Source organism: Triticum aestivum, chromosome 2B (assembly GCF_018294505.1).
Source record: "Triticum aestivum cultivar Chinese Spring chromosome 2B, IWGSC CS RefSeq v2.1, whole genome shotgun sequence".
Taxonomy (NCBI): Eukaryota; Viridiplantae; Streptophyta; class Magnoliopsida; order Poales; family Poaceae; genus Triticum; species Triticum aestivum.
The window spans coordinates 487,300,854-487,309,964 of NC_057798.1; positions in this window are offsets into that span (position 1 = coordinate 487,300,854).

Sequence of the window (9,111 nt, forward strand, 5' to 3'; positions counted from 1 at the left end):
TAGTTTAGACATCATATGCACAATATTGAATCCATCTGCTTAGTTTGGAGATCATACATGCGAGTGCCAGCTGCTTAGTGTATGAATCAATTATGTCAATTATATCATGCCATCCTGTATACTTAGACAACATGTATGTGAATTATTTCATCCCAACCTATTTTAGAAAGACATCATATAGTTTTATCATATCATCCTATTTAGATACTCATCATATGTTGAATTATGCCATTATATCATGTTAAGTTATCCATCATATATCTGAAACTGTGTCATGCTATCCTGTTTAGTTAGGCATCATATATGTGAAATTGTGTCATGCTTTCCTATTTGGTTAGACAACATATATGTGAATTACCACATCTGTCTATCATACAATGTCTGTACGTTCAAATTCTCTTCTTGTTTATCAGCCATTTGAATTGGAGGGGGTGATGGCAGTATCTAAGGGGGCAAAACCCCGTTCTTCACAAAAGATAGTGCTACCCGTCGATGCAGATAGAACCAGGGTTGTACTAGCCCACAAACTAGCCCCACCACACATAATCGAGACTCTTCTAGATTGCACACTTACACCATTGGGCAGAGAACCAGCTACAACCCATCTAACCGCAACCCTAGCGGATAGTAACCCACTTCTAGTTGACAAAGCACCATGTCCACCACAGAGTACCCCCACACAAGCAGTTTGTAAAGCAACTACAGTGCCCAAAGCACGAAGACCACCACAGCTAACCCAAACTCCACATTTAAAGCAGAAGAGCAATTGTTCTTAGGTCAGATTTCGTAGCTATGGTCCATAGTCCTTTGCTGTTACATCACTGTATTTACTCATACCAACTACTTTCGAATTTGAAGGATCCAATTGAAACTCCAATGGCGCAACAGGTATGTTTTAAACCTATTTCTTTGACTGGATTGTTGTTCTAACTTCTTGATCTATGTTGATTTCAGTTTAACTTGTATAAACAGTTATGTTCTCATGTGATGCACATTACAAGTGTTGCCAATGTTGTGTAGTTTCTCACACTTATATTCTGTCTATGCTGTTGTGTCTTAAAAATACGAGTTGAACTGTGTCTCTATCTTGATTAGGCAACATAAACTAGATTGACATGGACAATACAGTGACCATAGTATATAGATATATGTTTGTTTCATGTTGTTATCCTGCCCACCTTACTACTGAAACGGCTTACCAAAGTGAGTATCGTATACTACATGCTAAACTTGTGATGTGTCTGCTTGTTTCTCTTGTAGTATGCAAACAAAATATTGGATAAGAGCACCCCACTATGCAATGGTAGAGAAGTAATGTAGATAAGGTTCAAGATAGTGAGACAACCCTGTTGGTCTCCAAGAAAGGTGATAAAAATGATCTTGTAGACAGCGAGAAAACCCCATAGTCCTGCGGTGATGTAGTGTTCGAGTTACTGGCTAGTACCGCTGGCACAAGCTCTTCGAACTTGCTGCCTAAATCACTTCGGCTTCTTCAGTCCTAGCTACAAGCTGAAAGGCATCAGTCAGCTGTGCTGCGGCAAGAAGCCAAAGGACTGAGGAAGCCCCTGCAGAATTCACATGCGTACTTTCTTGTGCAACATCAAGCGCTGGAGGATTTAAGCACCAAACAAGAGAAAGTTAATAAGCTTGCTAAGCATCTTGCCAGCGTTATGGGTACCCAGGATATTGTTTCTTGAGCTCTTCTGAAGTGTTTTCAGTTCCGGACTTGTTTTGCTGCGACGTTAATATGCTGCTTTGTTCCCTATATTTGCACTGGTGGCGAACTTTGATGCCCAGTGGATGTAATATGTGTAATAGTCATGATAGCCTAGCGTAAGTTGCTTGCTTATTTATTTCCTTAGTCTTATTTATTTCTTTGCTTGTAGTCAGTGCAGTTCTTTTTCCGCGGTTTGTTAGTGGCCGCAATAACCTATTTTTTAAAACTAGGCCACAATAACCATGGTCTACATATTTATTGTAGTTACCATGGCCCTCCTACGGGCCGTAGAAACAATGGGCCTTCTACGGGTAGTAGAAACAATGGGCCTTATACGGGTTGTAGACACAATGGGCCTTCTATGGGTCGTATCATCAATGGGCCTTCTACGGGCCGTATGATCGGTTGGCCAAACATGGGCCAATAACAGACCGCATTATGGCCATAAACGGGTTAGAGTTGGAATCGTTCGTTCATGGGCCAACCATAATAGGCCATTGTTAATTGGTCATATTTGATGACGCCATGAAAACGGCCCAACGTACTAACGGGCCACAAACAGGCCGACTGTAACCTCGGGCTGAATTTGGCCCACAAGCAGAAAATGATAGTAACGGGCCATAAGTAAACGAATGCTAGAAATGAGCCCAAGAATAAATGGGCCCTGAGAAGGCTGAAAGATAACATGGGATGGAAACGGCCCAACGGAATAACAGGCCGTTAATGGGCATAAAGTGATGCACTGTTCATTACGGGCCAGTTTCACCATGGGTCGTTAATGGGTATAAAGTGATACACTGTTCATTACGGGCCAGTTTCACCATGGGCCGTTAATGGGCCAAGAGTTACAAAGGGCCTCATATGGGCCGAAAGATGTCGTGGGCCATACATGGGCCAAAAGTTAAACAGGCTGGAATCATATTGGACGGCCCATATGATGCTACTGGGCCTAATTTGGATAGGTCATAATGGGCCCTGGGTTAGCGGGCTGTAAATGGGTTACATGCGAACCGGCCGTTAACAGGCTTTCCATGGGCCGGCCCGCCAGCTTTTGACCAAGTCACACGGGACAGCCTTTTCACAGGAATGGGCCTCTGTTGGGTCGTGCCACATGTCGACGTATCATAGGCGCCTTCTGTCCAATGAGTGGATGACATCTGTCCCAACGTTGAGCCAACACGTGTTTCCTCCAGCCAATGATGATTTTACACGTGGAAAATCAATATTGGTCGGGGCTGTCAAAAGGTTATCAGATCCAAAACCGGACCTGATAGCTTACCAACATTCCGTTATGGTGGATGCCACGTGTCGGTCACCCTTGACGAAAGCACTTCTGTGACGCGCGATTTATCGTGATGGAAGTGGACACTTCCATGATGATAATTTTGGTAATGTCATGGAATACTTCTATGACAGCACAGGTATGACTCTCTTGATTCTGTCATAAAATCATCATGGATGTACATGCATGACAAAAAACACGACCTACTGTGACAAACACGTATCATCACGGAAGTGTATTTTTTGTGTAGAGTTAGAGACCCGGCTTATCTTGACAGATTAAGTCGGCCCTTGGGGGCTACACATGCAAAGTTGAGGTATTATTATTGGAAGTCCCGGTTTATGTTGAAAGCATAAACCGGCCCTTGGGGGCTACAGGTTTTGATTTATGGAGATTATTGAAATTTACAGCACATTCTATTCTATCATATCCAATAAACTTGGCGGCTAAGGCAAGTATGATTATATGAATAAGAGATGCAGTGTTTGCCTCAAAACGCTCCTTCATCAGATTTACCAAGCCGGCTTCATAATCACGGTTGGTGTAAAGGCGGTTTAAATACCCATAATGAAGTTTTTGAGCACTGAGTTGAGCATAGCTATCTAGATTGGTTGACCATTTGCCTTTATCAGCAACAAAGAATTCCTCCTTGGCATTGTGTTTTGACAAAACAGTGAGTTGGCCTGGCGCTGTATAACCATGCCTGGTTATAGCAACATCATCGTCACTAGCCTTATCTTCAGTGTTTTTGATGGGGCTTGGCACTTTGGCAGGGCTTGGCGGCTTAGCAGGGCTAGCCGGCTTAACATGGCTTGGTGGATTGATAGTTGCATCCACATACATCGGGTCAGCATCAGCTTTATGATCAACCAGAGGCAGTTCATCAACTATGGGTTCAGGAGGTTATCGGCTTCCTAGATATGGGGGTATCCAGACTTGCCTGCCTTCGGCCTGCAGCGCGGCTCATCAGTGGCCCAGTTCCGCCCGTCTACATCAACCCAGGTTCAAGACCCTCGCGAGGTGCCAAGCCTCGCGGGGCGGACGACGCAAGGCTTCCTCAGGAGTGGCCTCACCAGGCAGGCTCGCGAGGAGGCGGAGAGATCAAGGCGAGGAGTACCTCGCGAGGTGCACATGACGCAAGCCATGACGATCGAGACCAGGCGGGCGCCAGGCGGGCGCCGGCCAGCGCAGTGTCCTTATTTCCCCTTTGGTGCTAAGGGGGGCAAGCGCAGGCGTTGAGTACTAAGGCATCATGCAAAGATTTCCCTATCGGTGCAAAAAGACCAGAACCAGGAGGACGGCAAGACGGAGGTCACCATGGAGCCCAAGAGGGCGTCGTCGCCTGTGCTTTTGACAGTCGAAGACCACCTTTAGTCAGGATAGCTTGTACTAGCTATCCCCCTTCAAATCCCGCCATTGTGGAATCCCTTCCCGCTCAATATTTGGGAAGAGGACCAAGGCCTCTATAAATAGGACTAGCCACTCTCAAGGCAGAGGGGAGAGGATCGACCAACCAAACCTTAGCTAGAACCGCACACACCAGCACAAGAACTCCTCTCGCGAGGCTGTTCTTCCCCTTGTACTGTTCCTCATCAGCCCAAGAGGCAATCCACACACCACACACTGGAGTAGGGTATTACACCACCATGGTGGGCTGAACCAGTATAAATCTTGAGTCCCTTGTGTTGTTCATCTTCCTAGCCTAGAACCGCGGCAGGGCGAGGGAGTAGATTGGTAGGGGAAAAGATCTTCGCGCGCACCCCAGAGTTCAAACCTTAAGGGTTTAGCCGGTACCCGAAATCTGACATTTGGCGCGCCAGGTAGGGGTGTGCCAGAATCTTTCCTCCGCTCGTCTGCGTCCCACCGCTCCATTGCATCCATGGCGGATGCTCGCCGAGCTCGTGCCGAGCGCCGGGCCGCTCTCGCTGCCCATGTCGCCTAGACAGCTCCCGTCGGTGGGGCTCCTCGTCATTCTCTGTTGCCTGCCGCTCACGCCGCCAATGGCCCGGCGGGGAACGAGCAACAAGCATCTTCGCTGCACCCCTCAGTGCGGCGGGAAGGCCGCACCGCCACTCCGTCGCTCACCCCAGCTGGTTCGTCGTCTCACGCTCGTCGCGCCCCCGCGGACACGCACACCGCGCTGCTCCTGGCACGTGAGCTCCTGCACTACCGCCCCGTCGACGACCTCTACGAGGAGTGGCTTGCTCGCATCACCGAGCTCATCAGCGCCGCAGGGGGCTCCCCTGCGCAGTCCCTCTCGCTGCCTCGCCCACAGTCCGGCATGGGCGATGCGGCACAGGGGGCACCTCTGCCACCTCCTCCCCTAGAAGGCGCCCTGGCTCCAAGGCGCGCTGTCCTGGGCGTGACCTGCTGCGCCCAGCACCCGTGCGGCAAGAAAGGAGCTGTCAAGAGATCCCTCGTCCTCAAGAAGGCGCACACGTGCTCCCCGCACCGGTGCGTCATGACCGCATCCCTGCACCAGCACTCCAAGACCCTGTGTTGCCATGGGCGGCAGCGCGCGAGGATCATCAAGAGCAGGCCCCGCGTTTGCTGAAGGCTCCGGTGGCCACGGCAGGCTGCCGCACCTTCACCACCGAGCTGCGTAGCATCGCCTGGCCCGGCAAGTTCAAGCCGGACCTGCCTCCTCACTATGACGGCACCACCGACCCCACAGAGTTCCTGCAGCTCTACGAGCTGGGCATTGAGGCTGCAAGTGGAGACAAAAAGGTCATGGCAAACTGGTTTCCCATGGCGCTCAAGGACGGCACCTGCACTTGGCTCCTGCACCTAACCCCGGGCTCGATCTCCTCTTGGGACGAGATGCGCAACTGCTTCATTGCCAACTTCTAGGGCACATGCGACCGCCCGCCGGCCATGGGTGACCTACGCCGCATCAAGCAGCAGCCTGGAGAGACCCTGCAGAAGTTCATCCAGCGCTTCAACAACGCTCGTCTCAAGATTCCCAGGGTAACAGAGGAGGCCATCATCTCGGCGTTCTTCGATGGTGTCCGAGACGTCAAGATGAAGGAAGAGCTAGCCATCCACGAGGATCTGTGCACATCTCTGGAGTTGTTTAACCTAGCAACCAAGTGCGCAAGAGCTGAGGAGGGACGCCTCTCCCTCCTCGAGCTTCTAGCTGCAGACCCAGAGGAGAAGAAGGCCAAGGCCAAGGACGTGAAGCGTAAAGGAGCAGCCGTGCTTGCTGCAGAGCCAGACATGAAGCGCGGCAGGGACCAGCCGGAGTCGTCACAGGGTAGCCGATTCTGCGCCTACCACAACCTCTACACCCACAACACCAACAAATGCCAGGAGCTCAGAGCCGTTCGCGAAGGGCGCGTCGGTCGGTGCCCCGAGCGTAACGATCGGGGCTACGGCCGCGGAGGAGGAAGAGGCGGAGGACACTGGGAAGACCGAGGCCCTCGCCAAGAGTGGCGTGATCGCCCACGTGAGGATCGCTGGAAGGACCAGCCTCGCGAGGGAGCTTGGAGAGACCAGCCTTGCGAGGACCGCCCGCAAGGCAACGCAGGCCTCCCTCCGTTGCCGCCACCAAGATAGAATGATGACCACCACCAGGACGAGGGGGCTGGGGGCTTCCAGGAGCCGCGAGCCTTCGCTTGTATCCTGGGTGGTGCCCAGGCCCCAGCCGCTCAGCACATCTTCAAGCAGTTTGCTCGCAGTCCTCCCCAAACTCGAAGCCACGCGCCCGCTCAGATGGTCCATGTGCGCGATCACTTTCAGCTCAGCAGACCAACTGAAGTGTGCGGCCACAGCCGGCATCCTCCCAATGCTCTGTTCCCCAGTCATCAACAATGTGCAAGTCACCCAGACTCTCATCGATGGCGGTGCAGGCCTCAACGTCCTGTCCGTCGAGATGTTCGAAAATCTCCAAGTGCCCTATGATCAGCTCCAGCCTACCAAGCCTTTCTCCGGGGTTACTGACGGCTCCACGACTCCGATAGGGTAGGTTCGCCTCCCTGTCACCTTCGGGCAACGCAACAACTACCGAACCGAGCTCACCGACTTCGACGTTGCTCATATCCGACTGCCATACAATGCCATCCTCGGGTATCCAGCCCTGGCCAAGTTCATGGTGGTAACCCACCACGGCTACAATGTTCTCAAGATGCCAGGAAGTGGTGGCGTTATCACAGTCCCCTGTGAAGAGAAGGACGCGGTGTGCTCGCTTGAGCGCGCCTTTCAAGCTGCCTCAATTGAAGACCCAGACTGCAAGAGCGAGAACCCCCCGGGGTAGCTCCCAAGAAGAAGAAAACATCGCCCAGCTCAAGGCCCCTGGAGATTGGTGTCTCCGGAGGTGTGGCACCAAGATCTGCGCCCGCGCAAGGGGCGCCTCCCTCCGTTGCATAGAAAGGCGCGCCCAGCACCCTCCTCGGGCAGGGCTCGGGGGCTCTCTTCTGGAGGGCCTCAAACTTTGCCAGGATCACGAGGGAGGCGCTCGGGCACCACTTGGAGGGGTGCTTCGCAGCACGTTTCCCTCAGGAAGGCATGAGGAAAGGGAGACCTAACCCTTGGGAGTTCATCACCGAGATCACTCAGGAGCTTCAAGAATCAAGAGTCATACGCGGTGTTTGCCGCCTGCCTGGCGTGGCTCCCCATCCAGGCGAAGATGGCGGGCTACGCGTCTGCGTTGACACACCAGGACTCAATCGAGCCGCATCTTAGGGGCGCCTCTGGCATTCACACACATGACGTGCAAGGGTCCGCCGCACAGCTACATTCGCATGCCCCTTGGCCTGTCGAACGTGGCTGCAGTCCACCAGCGATACCTGCAGAACATTCTGGCGGCTCAGGAGGCCAGGCATCACGAGGTTCTAGCAGAGATAGAGGTGGCTCTCAGAGACCCACCAGGGGCCCCAGAATATCCCGAGGTTAGGACTCTAGTGGCTCGTGAGGGGCCAGCTCTTCACTGCGTATCTTCAGCTACTTCAACACCCCTTCGTCTGCAACGGAACCAGGTGACATCTTCCAAGTTCATTTCAGCTGGGAGCACCCCCAGGGCTGCATCATTCCCAGGCCGCGTGGGTCCGTCCCTACGTCATGTATCCCATTTTTCTTATGTCTTAGGCTTATTTCGCTAGGGGGGCCCCTCGGGCTGCATTATCCGCTAAGTTGCTTGGGCCAGACCTAGTGGCTTGTACCCTCTCCTGCATTATCTAAGCTAATTTGCCTTGCATGCTTAATCTGCCCATGATTGTCATTTGTTGCCTATTACGGGCTTTCCCTCTCCCATGCAAATCGCTTGCTCGTTAAAAGGGGGGCTCCTGAGCATCGCGACTCAGGAGATCTTACTGGCTCTCCAGCCCTCACCCCCTGGCCTTGACCATGGCATCGCGACCTGGCATACCAGCGGTGGCTGAGCTTGCTCGAGGGCTGGGACCTGAGGACGTAGAGTGTTTTGTATCTAACCATCCTACAGGAGCATACATCCGCCCAAGGCTCAAGATCAGGCGCAACACGCCTTGAGGTAGGGCCTCGTGAGTCCCGCGCTGGCTCACGGGTGCCCCAATACACCTCGTCCAGCTCTACCATGCCAGCCATGTGTTAGGGCGGGGTTGTACACGCCCCGGGGGCTCCTCCTGGAGGGGAGCCCCCTCCCACGCACCAGTGGAAGCACCATGCTCCACGCTGGCTGACGACACTGCCGAGGAGCGGCTATGCCTGTACACATATAGAAGAGATATGCTCCGCACTGGTGATAAACAACTGAGGGCAGCCCATGGCCGCATCAACCTCAGGGAGACCGGAGCTCAGTGTCCAGCCTCATCGCAACACCTCCCCTCGGGAGCGTCACGCGGGGGAGGGGGGGGGGGGCTGGGCACGGGGGCTGCGCCCGGGCCACGCCCGAGCACATGCCACCCAACCAGGTCCCTCGGACCTGGTCGTCGCGCGTCCCTCCCCGAGTGGAGCCAAGGTATGAAGGTCGTTTGAACATCAAGGGGGACTCCTAAGCATCGCGACTCAGGAGCCTAACTGGTCACGTAGCCCCTCACTCCTTAGTTTCTTCCTAGTTTCCGGTCGGGGCTAACGGCGGTTGAGGTATGCGTGGGGCCGGGCCTTGCCGACGTAGAACACTAGACCTACCCCTATTTTCCTT